Raw genomic sequence first — 14,736 nt, 5'->3', positions numbered from 1 at the left:
GCGTAGTGCTGATAGTGGGCCATGCAGCAAACAAACGTCTGTGGACTGACACTGGCCCTGTTGTACTTTTCCATTTTCAAGAGTGAGTAAACAGAATAAACAACAAATAATGTAGGGTCTATTAAAAAAAAAGAAAAGAAAATGCAGCCCAAGAAAGGGGAGAAATGCCCTATGGGCTTAGGCAGGAAAGGTTGCCTCCAAAATCAGTTCTCTGTAGGAGACAGAACAAACGTAACTGGAAAAAAAAAAAAAAAAAGAGAGAGAGAAAAAAGGACTTCAGCTAAAACCCAGCCAAGATGAAAGATCAAAAACACATATCCATACACACACATACAGTCTAGTAATCCAAACCTGCACAGAGCAGAAATGACCCCATGGAAAATTGACTGAGGACAACTGAAAGGTACAAAATTAGTCAGTCTACATTTGTTCATTAAAAAAACACTTACTGAGCACCTATATATGTATATTACAGAGATGTGGAAAAGATAAAGTGTTATCCTACAAAAACAGGTATTACAACAATGGGGGAAGGTGGAGGAAGCCAACAAGAACAAAAAAAATCTAAAAAATGAAGCAGAGGCAAGAAAGATATAATAGCTTCAGCAGACAAAAAAAAAAAAAATCAAAACTTCTATTCCCCTAAAGAACTTCTCTAGTTGAGATTAATGATGACACCCCAAATTCAGTGTCTTGTGGCTTTTAAAAGAAACAAAATTTATGCTCTCAAAGCTCATTCCTATAAAATGACCTTAACAAAAACAAAGGATAAAAGTCAAGTTGCCTTTGAACTTCCGCAAAACTAAATGTCATAAGAACACATAGACAAAAACCTACAGAGTTCTGAAAGTCTGTAACTTCTTAACTGAATCTCTAGCAAACATATTTGTGTGTGAACAGATTGTGTATGCTTACTAAAAATCGTATGAGACGAGACGGAATCAAACCCACAAGGGTTCAACAAAATAAATGCTAAAAATCAGAAATAATTCTTGAAAGGAAGCCTTGTTATTGTTGGTAGGACATGTGGGAGGGTAAGAATCTACAATTATAATTAATTCATACAGGAATAAAGATAAATAAGAATTCAAGTTAAAAAGGAAACCACCCCAAAAATCTCCAAGAAGAGAGAGATGGAAATAGCAACAATAGAAGCAGAAATAACTGAATCAGAAAAGTAAAAGAAAAAGAAAATCTCTGGTAGCTATTTGGTCCCTGTTTCTCCTGGTGATAGACCTGTCTGCTCTACTTCCCACCCCACCCTACCCAAAGGGCAGAACATGACCCAGGCGTGGCCAAAATATTCCTTCCACTGCCTTGGCTACTGCAGTTGGCTCACAAGTGGATTGTGACACCATTAAGCTAATCAAAATGCTTCAACAGCACTTTTCCCCTTAGATATCTTATTTATTTTTTTTAATAATTTTGTTGAGTTTATTTTATTTATTTTGAGAGACAGAGAAAACACGGGAGCGGCAGAGAGAGACAGAAAGAGAGGGAGAGAGAAAGAATCCCAAGCAGGTTCCACACTTTCATGCAGGGCCCGATGCGGGGTTCAGACTCACAAACCATAAGATAATGAACTGAGCCAAAATCAAGAGTTGGAGGCTTAACCAACTGATTCACCCAGATGCCCCTTACCTTAGATATTTTAATTTGGTTTAGATAAAATATTTGGGGCATATAGAAGAAGAAATAGAAAACAATGTAACCAGTTCCTGTATATTTACCACCCAGCTTAAAAAATACAAAACAACTTAAACAACCCCCTTGGTACATCTCCCTGATCCCATTCCCCTTCGGGTCACACTGATGGGAATATTACTTGGACAGTAATTTGGCAGTATGGATCTAGAACTCTTAAATGTTCACAACCTCTGATTTACTTCTGTTTCTGGAAACCTATGTTAGCAAGAAAAACTAAGGGTTTTCTCTGAGACATTATTAAAAACATTTTAACATCTCTGAAATTGAGGTGTTTTTTACAACTGAGGAAACTTTACCCTAAATAGTAGGTTGTTTTCCTTCTTTTTTAATGGTATATAAAGTATATGACTTATAACCAATGGCTTCTTAGATTTGATGAAATGCAGTACATTGTATGGCTATGAAAATGTTTGCAAAGAATGTGAAATAAAATGGAAATGTTAAAAACAGCATTCCATATTATGGAACTGTTTAAAAGCAAACAAAACACAAATACACAAAACATACACATAGAAAAAATAATTTACAAAAGTTAATGGTGATGGTTTCTGGGTAGTCGGTTTATGTATGCTAAATTTTCTTTTTCCTTCAGATTTTGGGTTTTTTTCCCAAACTTTGTTTAACAGGCCATGCAAATGCTCTTATAATGGAAACATCTTCTCGTAAATGATGTTTTTCAATAACTGAACAACTAACTGTGTTTTAAAGTTCAAACTGTGGAATATCTGGTCACCATGTCTTTTCAAAGCATTAGTCAAACAAATATGATTTCTGTTACTTTGGCTATGAAATTTTCATAAAGAGTAGAACTTGGCTCAGATTCTGGAGAGAAAGCCAAAAAAAATTACTCAGCTCTACTCCCAGAGAACTCAGGCCCTGTAGATTTTGTAGTAGATTTTGGCAGCATTCCCTTTTCTGATACATGGTAAAATGCTTCATATCCCTAACTTACATGTGAGTGTTGTTAAAGGTGGCCCCGAGTCAATCACTCGAGTGAGTCATCTGAACGTGTTCAGTGATATAAGCGGAGAGGAGTGTTTATAGGGGAATGAGAAGAGGAAGCTAGGAGAAAAGGTCATTTGGGACATTGAATTTCCTTGTTTTTTATTCCTTAAAATATTTAAAGGGGAATAAATGTCTATCTGTAGGGGCTAATGAGCATTTCCAGGCCTTTATGTTTAACCTCCAATTATACTGTTCAAAAATAGTTCAAAGGTTTCCCGTAAAAGTTTAAGGAAGTGAGAAATTCATCTCTGAAGCCAAGAAAAATCTCAAGATTTCCATAGATAAAAACATAAAAAGTAACCAAACTTCTAACTTAGTGGTTATATATCTTCCTAACTTCATGTACTAATTCTATTTTTAAATCATTTTATTTAATTTAAATTATTCACTGAAAGAAAGCCAACTCAAAAATGAGCCTTCTTTCCTTTCACATGTTTATTTTACAATCAACAATGAGTGAGAGAGGAACATTTCCAAAATTCCTTCTTAGAGCTTGCTAATTTAAACTTAAGGCATAATTACCTTCTCTTAAACTAAAAAAAAATAAAACAAACTTAGCCCCACATTTAAAAAAAAAACCACAAAAGTTCAGTAATGAGCATTCTTTTATCTGTATTGCAAATAGAACTCACAGACATGATATGATCAAAGTGCATCTATGGCAGATAATTGGGCTAGTAAGATTCATTTTTTTTAATGTATATACATGAGTATATACATCTGTCAATATTCATTGAACTGTTCTCTTTAAATGGGTAAATTTGATTTAATGTATATTTAAAAAATTTTTAAGTATTCCCAATGGTTCTGCTGTATTTGTCATATCCAAGTAGTCCCCTTTCCCCCCACTGACAAAGTCATAATTTAGAAGTGCCTTCACAAAGATAATAAATTACAAAGCATATCATTCTAGTTATGCATATTATGACACCAAATCCATTATAGAGCATATGATATATGTCAAAGTGTTTTCCAATCAATGGCTTCTTTAATGATTCTATTTTAAAATACATATGTTAAATGTAATTAGGCACTACAATTAAATTTTTCACTTGAAAACCTATAGAAATGAGTGAAACTGTAGGCAATAGAGTATAAATAAGGACTTTGATCATTCTTTTTCTCAGTTCAAAATGACTAAGAATGATTTTGTTTTTTTAAGTTTTATTAACAGAGTTTAGGAGACAGCTTTTCTAAAACTGGACAATTTACACAGAAATGGAAAACTTGTGAGAAGTTTCTTATGCATCCTCATTCATCTGGAAGCCTTGGTCAGACTTGCATCAGAATAAAAACTCTTTTTTAAGAGAAACCCATGTCCTTGAGAACTGTTCCTTAATTCTAGTGTACTGTAACCAGTGAAATAATTTTAAAAACACAATTAGTATATGAAGGTAGGAAGACACACAACAGCTGATGTATTTGTTATTACAAATAATAACCTACTAGACTACTATTCCAGGAAAAACAACCAGTAACTTCATTCATTAGGTTTATAGCGATGTTTCTGTTGACAGATCCAGGCATTTGTCAGAGCTAAAATTTTCTACATTTATTACTGATTAATGACTGTCAATGAATGAGAATATTATATTAGAATTTCATAATCTCAACTTATAGCAGAGGTCTGAAGCTAGGTCCGTATTCTCAAAAACTAGTACCTGTATTCAAAGCATCAGATCTCACTGAAATTCACAAATGGTTATTCTTTACAACAGAATTATCAAGGGAAACTCAAAATTGACTTTTTTTTAGTCTTTCCTGTAAGCACATACATATTATACATAACATCATCAAGTTTTGGTTAGATATTGTTATTATTAAGACAAGGTTTATAGTTTTTGAAATAGAACAAAGAAAGTATTTCTTGATCAAATGGAAAAGTTGTTCTGCCACTGAAAGTCATCTAAGTGCAATCTACATTCACCGTGTTGTTTATTTCATTATATGTGTTTATTACATTGCCAACTTTTAAATTTCGTACTACAGCACTTTAGAGAAACTCTTAGGACCAGTGTCACTAAACTTAATTTAGATAGACCTAATTTGAGTTTTCCTAATAGGCCACATTTCTTCATGAGTCCTGGTACACTTATGCAAATACATAAAGGTGACACCTTACCTTAGAATGTCCCATGTACTCGAGATACCAAGCTTGTAAACTGCCTCCCCCATCACCATCCCTACTCATTCAGGGCTGCCACTAAGTTATACCAAGGTCTTCCCTTTTTCTCAGAATAGTTAGGCCTATTCTGTACTAATATTGCTTTGTGTCTCACAATTCAATGATTCTTATCAGGCCATATCTCTCTCATAATGAAACCCATGCGCCCCTAAACCCCTTTCCTTTTTTGGGTATCTTGGAAAAATTCATCAGTTCCATTTCTGTGAACCAAAGAAAAAGTTTAGGCCTCATCTAGTAACTATTTATTAGGTATCTACTTATGTGCCACTGAGCTAGACTCTAGAAATGGGTAATAAGGGTAAAAGCAATGGCTAGAAATATGCCTATGGCAAGGGAAACAAAAATCACTAATCTTAACATGGGATAAGGTCTCATAAAGGGAATGCAATCAACCATGGAAGCTCTCAAAAGTACCTAGAAATCCTATTTATAAGCATCTTTCCCAAAACCCATTCATCTCATTAAATTTGCTTTTCTTCAAACATTAATATCTAAGATAAATAAAAATAATGTCTTATTCAATAGAATTGTTTTTACATTTAGTTTCATTACTAGACTTGCTTTTCTAGTATTTTTCAGGGTGGCAATGGTTTTTCTATACTGTGACTGTAATATGTTCTCAGGTTATAATAAAAGTCAATCATTTATTGAATTATTTTCCAGGGAAGATGGGTCCCAAATTCCCAACAACCCATTCACAATAAACTTCTGAAGTACAAAATATTTGTAAACTGAGAATGACTTAATCTTTATTGTTATATTTACATTCCTATGGGCTTAAGAAATGGTGCCACCACCAAGGTAATACCAGTGACTTACTAGCTTAAAATAAAAAATTATTCTGACAATTGTGAAGCTGTATGCAAACCTTCCACTGGTCTAAGAAGGACCGAGTATGGGAACTTCAGTAAAGAAGAAAAGTTGGTTTGTGATATTATCTTTATTTTATTTACTTTTGACTTTAAGTGCAAGATACTGGTCCAGAAAAGGTTTCCAAAGATCAGCTGAGTTTCTTCTTATACATAGGTCAAAGGCATTAAAGAAAGAAAGAAAGAAAGAAAGAAAGAAAGAAAGAAAGAAAGAAAGAAAGAAACCACAAAACAAAACCTGTTCTACAGGCTTCTGCACACATAGAGGAAATGCACCACTTTATATATTATGTCTAGGGTATAAACCCTTTTGATATGTTTACTGACACTCTATTGAAGTTTTCATTTCAGCTAAGTTGTTCTGCCTTAAAGGACTCACTTGAATCACTAAGGACATATTTTTTGATGCCGGCAGAGAGGAAATTAGAAACTTTGCCTAGAATGGTGCACCTCTATGCAATGACTCACTTTAGCAGCTAACAATGTATATTTCCTTCCTCCCACAGAAGAATGATTACGTGTCTTCCACTGATGCCTTTAAAAAGACATATAAAAAATGAGTATACAATCTCCTATGTTAAGGTTGTACAATTAAAGTTTTTCTTGGAGTGTGAATACATATTTTATGAGTTTATTTTTCTTTTTTCTGCTGTATTGCTTGTATACATATATGCATTTGGCTATAACAGTTCTTCAGCAGAACAAAAATATTATGTGAGAGCTTGGTATCAGCTATAAGAAAATAACTGTTTTAATCCTTAATTTGAAATCCATGTGCATCCATTTTGTATCAAATGGTAAATTTGATATGTACGTTGTCTAATTTTTACATTCATTACAGAATTTGGGGAAAAAATCATGTGTCACTTATTGGATCTAACAGAAGCATTCAATATTTAAATTGTATGTCCTTGTAAATAATGGTATCATTAACACTTCCACTGGGATTATGAGAGAAGGGTGTAATTTATAATAATTGAAGATACCAAACATCACATTGATAATTTTAAATTTAGTGACAATACACAGAAAGAGGTAACTCCTGAATTTTTATGCAGTTGAAAAAGAAACATGAAAAGTAGTATACTGCCACTATTTTATTTTTGGTAACCCTCTGTAAATAAAAACCCATTTCCAAAATAAGATATTCCATGGACACAGAATAGTTGGTAATGGTTCAAGTGCCTTAGGCAACAGAGAAGTATTGTTTTGTAGTTGCTGTTTTTTTAAACCTCTCCTAGTAACAGCAGTTCATCATGCACAAAGAAATAAGGTAACAACACAATTTAAAATGAATGTATAAGCAGTAACTGTAAAACCTTTACTAAAACTAAAGTTTACCATATTAATTCCATTTCTATGAACTAGTATAGATAACCTGGCTGATACTCACCAAATGTTACAGAAATGTCCAGGCTTGTCTAAGCAACAAAAAGTAGACACATGGTGAGGTGCTGAAGACAGCTCTCTCTTGGGCTCAAAGCACTTTACATGAAGTAGCTTTATCTTCCATTTAATAGAGGGTGCCTCCTATTACCAGAGCGTTGCAGAGAAAAGAGTTTCCACAATCCCGTCTTGACTTTCTCTCTCTCTCTTTGAAGAGTAACAGTTACCACCGGAAAACGTTAGCAGAAAATGATCACTTGAACACTCACACAGGGCAGCTGTAAATTTCCACTCTCTTTGCTTGCTCTCAGATTCCAAGCCTCGCTTGTCTCTTAATCTGTCACAGGCAGTTCTGTTTCTGGTCAGACCAGCTTGCTTCTGCTTTCTCCTCTCCCTTTCAAATGCACTCTTTTAGATACATACCACACAGTAACAGCTCCCTCTTTTTCTTCCTCCCTCCCAACTGTGCGTCACAAGAATGTGTGTAAAGCAATTAAAGCTGAGGCAAATTTAAATCTTGCTCCCTCCTCCCAAAACAGTCTAGGGATAAACAAAATATTTTTCTCATCCCATCTTTTCCCTTTAAAGTCCTATAGTCGTTCATGTATGGGGTTCTGTCCACAGATTAAACTGGCCTGACAATGCTGTTTAAAAATGTTTCTAACAAAGGTGTGTTGACAGTGATAATAACAGATTCATCTGTTAATATGTTAGCTTCTCAGGGAAGATGCTGATTCCTAATCATAATAAAAATGTAGCAAGGAAATACTCAAGTATTATGAATTTAATCTTCAGATTTTAAAAAGCAAGGAAGATTTTAGAATTAGTATTCATAATTTAATTTTAAGTGTAATTTTGTGGAAGTTTACTGTATTTTAAAATATGGCATATTTTGAAACTTAGAAACAACATTTGTAGTTACAAAAGGGAAAATTACAAAGAACACAGAAACATATAGACCCTGAAAATATTAAGTAGAACAGCTTATACTACTTACGTGTAAACCAAATACAATTACTTTGTTTAGAAGCCTCCGTCCCTCCATATATACATACACAAACACTGCTCAGGATGATTAATATCTCTTCAATGAGAATTTATAAGGCTAAAGACTATTATAATACCACTTTTTCATTATTACACATGTAGATTTATAATGTAAAATACCTTAAAATTATGGATCTCTCTGAAAAATTGAGAATGAAGAATGAAGTAGAAAACTGAGTGGAATGGCTGGTGACAGGCTTAGACAACATTTGTAGGATTCTTTGGAATTAAAGAGGCAATGTACTCAGCTTGGAATACATGCTGGCCTTGAGAGAATGCCAGTCAGGGCCTGCTTTGGAGTTTTCCCTTCTAGTTCCTCAGTCCCAAAGACTTTCAGGTTCTGTCTCCCAGTGTATATTTCCAATCAAAATTCTCGGGCTCCTCTTCTTTTTTTATTTTATTTTTATTTTATTTTTAGTGTTTATTTATTTTGGTGGGGGAGGGTGGGGCAGAGAGAGAGGGAGACACAGAATCAGAAACAGGTTATGCTGAGAACTCAGAGCCTCACACGGGGCTCAAACTCACAAACCATGAAATCATGACCTGAGCTGAAGTCGGGTTGAACACTCAACCGACTGAGACACCCAGGTACCCCTAGGGCTCCTCTTCTGATGACAGACCTCTCAATTACAGAACTGACAATAGTCAGTAGACCAACTGTATTTTAATCTTAGTCTCTGCAGAACTAAAGCATCCCTAAGAATATGAGCTTAAATAAAGTGCAAAGCAAAAATCTACAGGGACACTTGGGTGCCTCGGTCACTTAAGCATCCAACTCGATTTCAGCTCAGGTCATGATCTCACGGTTCTTCGGATTAAGCCCCGTGGCAGTCTCTGCACTGAGAGTGTGGAGCATGCTTGGGATTCTTGCTCTCCCCATCTCTCTACCCCTCCCCCTGCCAAAAATAAATAAATAAACATTTTTAAAAAATTATTAAAATTTTTTTTAAATCTGTAAATAGATTAAATTGTTTATTACCCTTAAGAAAAAAGCAAATAAAGCTTGGCTTTATTTCTTAATCTATATATCATGTTTAATAAATATACCCAAATATACATATATTTGTATTCTAAAATATGTATTTCTTAAGGTGGTTCATTTAAAGTAGACTTTTAAACTTAAGTATATTATAATGTAATTTGGTTCTTAACACCTAAGAAATAGGCACCAAAGATGACTAGAAATTAGTCTGTCAATTATTCCTTTAATTTGTAGTTTTGTAAAACATAGAGTTTTATTCCCTACTTTTAAAAAATGTTAAATGGAGGGGTGCCTGCGTGGCTCAGTCATTTGAGCGTCCAACTCTTAATTTCAGTTGAGGTCATGATCCCAGGGTCTTGGGATCGAGCCCTGTGTCAGCCTCCATGCTGAGCACAGTACCTGCTTAAGATTCTCTCTCTCTCCCCCCCCCCACTTGCACTCTCTCTCTAAAAAATAAAAATAAATAAAGTGTTAAATGGATATTATCACTAAAGGGTATTAAGTGCCTTGTATCTTCCTGAGTCCAAGATTATACTCAGAAAGTTCTGGTATACCTGAAGATATTCAGAATTTGTAAGGATGGTGCTTAGAATAACTACGAGGTAAAATTTTTTTAAGTCATTTTAGCACTGAGAGACATTATATCAATCTATGATTCTAAGGCACAAAATAAAGACAAGGTATTTAAAGTATATAGTAAGACTGACTACATATGATTATATATGTTTACATTTGATTCCTACCAAACACCTTTTTAAAATGCACACAAAGAAATCACAAAAAGTGGCCATATATTAAGTCACAAAAAAAGGCAGTAAATTTCCAAAGGAAAAATGGTACAACTTCATTCTCTGAAAACAAGATGATAAAAGTAAGTTATTTAAAAAAATTTTTAACAGATAAGCAAATATTCTTTAACTAATCCTATTAATACTTGAAAAAAATTTTAAGCACATTCTTCTAGGTTGCCTGGGTGACTCAATAGGTTAAGTGTCTGACTTGGACTCAGATCATGATCTCGTGGTTCATGAGTTTGAACCCTGCATCAGGCTCCATGCTGATAGCTCAGAGCCTGGAACCTGCTTCAGATTCTGTGTCTCCCTCTCTCTCTGTCCCTCTCCTGATTGCACTCTGTCTCTCTCTCTCTCTCAAAAATAAAAGTTTAAAAAATTTTTCTTAAAGTACAGTCATCTAAAAATTATTTGAACAGAGTAATTAAAAAGTACAATTACAGTGACTTTTGTTTCAGGATATGATGAAGTAACAGGGACTGAATTTACTCTTGTCTTACATAACTTAAAAACTGGGCAAAATATATAAACCAATGGTTTTTAGACACTGGACACCAGGCAGCTCAGCCCAGTAATCCCTGAGAGAAGGGAAACAAACAAGGTAATAGCCCCAGGCAGCAGAACAGGAAGAGGAACCCAAACAGAGCATGGCAGTCTCCCTGAGTTAAAGAGACAAGGGTTGAGAATTCAAGAAGGCCAATGTGCCTAAAATCACAGGGCAGAATACCAGAGAGGAGAGAGTTGCAAAGACAGTCCCAGAGATCTGCAGAGAATTCTCTTCAGATCTTCATCTGAGAACTGATTAGCACGTCTGTGAGAAAACTCTCCAAGGGGGGCGCCTGGGTGGCGCAGTCGGTTAAGCGTCCGACTTCAGCCAGGTCACGATCTCAGGTCCGGGAGTTCGAGCCCCGCGTCGGGCTCTGGGCTGATGGCTCAGAGCCTGGAGCCTGTTTCCGATTCTGTGTCTCCCTCTCTCTCTCTGCCCCTCCCCCGTTCATGCTCTGTCTCTCTCTGTCCCCAAAATAAATAAACATTGAAAAAAAAATTAAAAAAAAAAAAAAAAAAACTCTCCAAGGCCAAGAGATGAACCAATGGAAAGAATCAGGCTGAAGAATTCCCAGTATTCACACAGGGCTGGAAATAGTTCCTGTTCCCAACAGCCAGAATGAAGAAATCTCATAATATATGGAAAGTTGGGTTGAATATTCTGAAGGATACTGCCTTGGCAGTGAGACCAAATTTGCTCTAGATTAAAAGTTGTTCTGGTGCTTCCTTATAGAGCTTACAAGTAGGTAAATTCTGAAAGATTAAAATTCTTTCCAAATAAATTAACTGCATCCTAGAGTAGATTCAAAATATTTAAGGGAATTTTTAGACATGTAGCACACAGCATACAATTTATGTCTGGCACCCAGTCAAAAATTACTAGGCATGCAAAAAACCAGGAAAATACAATACGGCTTTAAAATCTTAAGTAATGGGGCGCCTGGGTGGCGCAGTCCGTTAAGCGTCCGACTTCAACCAGGTCACGATCTCGCGGTCCGTCAGTTCGAGCCCCGTGTCGGGCTCTGGGCTGATGGCTCAGAGCCTGGAGCCTGTTTCCGATTCTGTGTCTCCCTCTCTCTCTGCCCCTCCCCCATTCATGCTCTGTCTCTCTCTGTCCCAAAAAAAAAAATAAATAAACGTTGAAAAAAAAATAAATAAAATCTTAAGTAATAATTAAGGTACTACTATGAGTTAAGGTAATAATAGCAAATTTATTTGTTGAAAAGACTTTCTGTCCTTTTTAACTAGCTAACAAGGTATAGAGTGATCATTTGTAACACGCATGCAGTAATATACAGTTCTCCACTAACACTTTCTGCAAGAATTTGTCTTCACTGATGACCCTAACCTAAATCAAACATTTCATCAGGGGTTGAAAACTGGTCATTTAAAAAATTCTGTTCTCCTTTCTGCTATATTGGCTGGCACTGTTTTGTAGGAAAGAGCTTCTCCTCAACTATATTTCTAATTGAAAAAGAATGATAATGGCTTAATTCTCTTCCTTTAATTACCAATTCTGAGAGTAAAAAGCTGGTAACCTTCACTTCCAATGGTTGCAAATAAAAGATTGTTTTTGGTGAGGTAAGTCTTTCTCTTCTTTTGAATATCATTCAAAATCGTTCATAAATCTTTACATATTCAGTGCTTCAATAAATTACATGCATTAGTTTTTTTGATGCCATCCTTCTAGCTTGGTTTCCCAAAAAAGAAGAGTCTGAAGAAAAAGCCTTATGTAATATTAGTTTTAAAAGTAATCCAATCATAATAAGCAGGAGTGAGGGACAAGAGGAATAAAATAAAGGAGGGAGAGCCAATTATGACAATATGCATCATCAAGCTGGCCACCTATTTAATTTGTCAGACTGAACCTCTTAAGAGCCATATAAGCACATTTCAGGACCACTGCTAAGGTATGAGAAGAAAAGAGAAAGAATAAAATTTATTCACTGGCTTCATTTTCCATTGATTAAAGAAAGGCTTTCCCAAAAGAGCATTAACTGCCATACACTTGAGTTTAACTCCTCTGTACCTCCAGCGTGCATATGTGTGAGTCTTCCCTGTGGACACTGCAAAAAGCCAGGGGCTTGCAGAACAGCAGGAAATAGAGCCATGTATGGTTCCACCTACACTAGAGTTTGCACAGAGCTGAACTGAGACCAGTGAACCCTAGGGGATATGCAATCATATAGAAGAGGTATTTATAATAAGTGTGCAAATTTCCCCAAATATGTCCAGTGGAAGCCACTTCAAGATACTTCCTGCATACTTTTGATACAATTCCATTACTCCTCAAATTTTTATGGCTTTCTAGTTCACCAGAATGTCCCAGCCTCACTTTGTATTTACTCTGTCACAGATCTGGAATGAGCCATTTCTCCAGGGAGCTCCAGTGTTTTTAGTGAAGTTTGGGTACCAGGCATACTCATTGCTACCAGGATGTCACTGCTTCTAGATCCTTCAGTGATCAAAGTTAGGAAATATGTTTTAAAAAATATCATTAGTTTATATCTAACATTACAGAGTTTCAACTCTACTTTTTAAATTTTATATTTGTCTTCTCTTACATAAAAATCTTAGTTCAAAACACATTAACATAATGATGTGGTTATCTTTCAATATACCTAACATAGATTCAAAATAACATTATCAAATTTCTAACAATAAAACTAATAAGTGAAGTTTAAATAATTCTTTGCAGGAGCGCCTGAGTGGCTCAATAGGTTAAGCGTCCAACACTTGTTTTCAGCTCAGGTCATGATCTCACAGTGGTTTGTGAGTTTGAGTTCAGTGTTGGGCTCCACATGGATCCTACTTGAGATTCTCTCTCTCCCTCACTCTCTGCCCCTCCCCTGCTCATTCTTTTCTCTCTCTCCCCCAAAATAAATAAACTTTAAAAAATAAAAAATCAATTTTTCTCAGTTAGCTTCTTTTTAATTTCTTATGTTTACTTATTGAGAGAGACAGAGAGAGAGAGAGAGCAAGCTGGGGAGGAGGAGAGAGAGAGGGGGAGAGAGAATCCCAAGCAGGCTCTACACTGCCTGATGCAGGGCTCAATCTCAAGAACTGTGAGATGATGACCTGAGCTAAAAATCAAGAGTTAGATGCTTAACCAACTGAGCCACCCAGGTGTCCCTCAAGTTAACTTCTAATTTAACTTGTAATGTACTTTTAAGCATATACAACTACCATTATATTAGAGAGTTCCAATGTCAAAATGTTGGATTAGTTTACCTGATACAAAATCAAAACTTCTATTTTACATTGTTAATTCACAATTGAAAAAAGTTCCATAGAATGAGATTTTAATTGTTTATTATTAGATAGAGACTTTAACAACCTATAAATAATGTACTGCCATGGAGTTGTATCAGCTATTGAGAAAAGCAGAGAGGAAAAGTTAAAAATGTAAATGATACATATAGATCAAGTTACGGTCAAATGACATCATGGTTCACAAAATAAGCAATGATTCTACAGTAATTCAAATACAAAAACATGGTGGGAAAAGTTATTACTATATGTGGTAGTGTAACTATGCAGAATTCCAATACCTCCTCTACCTTAGTAGTCACATTCACATTATTGAGTATTGTTAAGACTTAGATTCCATCTTTGATACATATCTACTTCACTAGCCATAAGTCTTATAACTAGTTACAGACTTTTTAAAGGCACAATATTAAACTGATTAGTTCATCAAAATAACACACTGGTGGTTAAAAAAGTGTTTACTGTCAGGGTGCCTGACTGGCTCAGTCGGTTGAGTGTCTGACTTCAGCTCAGGTCATGATCTCGCAGTTTGTGGGTTCGAGCCTTGCATCGGGCTCTGTGCTGACAGCTCGGAGACTGGAGCCTGCTTCGGATTCTGTGTCTCCCTCTCTCTCGGCCCCTCCCCTGATCATGCTCTGTCTCTCTCTCTCTCAAAAATAAATAAACATACTGTCAGCAGTAACAATAATTGACACAAAAACTGATTTGTCATGTTAAAAAAAAAATCAAGACTCTAACATGTAAAATACAAAACACACAAATACATATTTTTATGATTGTTTTATTGGCAATTTAGTGCTATTTATTGAACTAAATTATTGTTAATTTTACCTTATTGGTTTCAGGGTTGTTTATGTTTAATGAGTACATTTATTTTTATTTACATATAAAAACTGGAGGAGAAAGTTAACTAAAACAATTGGACTGCAAGTGATAGACCCAATGCAA

General features: G+C 35.4%; 1 protein-coding gene across 8 annotated transcripts in view; it reads right to left on the bottom strand.

Moving 5' to 3' along the window:
- Positions 1 to 14,736, bottom strand: part of CAB39L (calcium binding protein 39 like) — a 131,715-nt gene that overhangs the window by 89,273 nt on the left and 27,706 nt on the right. For 3 of the 8 annotated variants that reach the window (XM_045052723.1, XM_045052735.1, XM_045052738.1), the window contains one exon: positions 7,160 to 7,359. The exons of the other annotated variants lie outside the window; for them this stretch is intronic. The gene's annotated coding sequence lies outside the window, so the exon portion shown is untranslated. The remainder of the gene's footprint in view (positions 1 to 7,159; positions 7,360 to 14,736) is intronic. 8 annotated transcript variants of the gene reach the window in all.

Source organism: Felis catus, chromosome A1 (genome assembly GCF_018350175.1).
Source record: "Felis catus isolate Fca126 chromosome A1, F.catus_Fca126_mat1.0, whole genome shotgun sequence".
Classification (NCBI taxonomy): domain Eukaryota; kingdom Metazoa; phylum Chordata; class Mammalia; order Carnivora; family Felidae; genus Felis; species Felis catus.
This window is presented reverse-complemented; position numbering and strand designations above follow the sequence as displayed.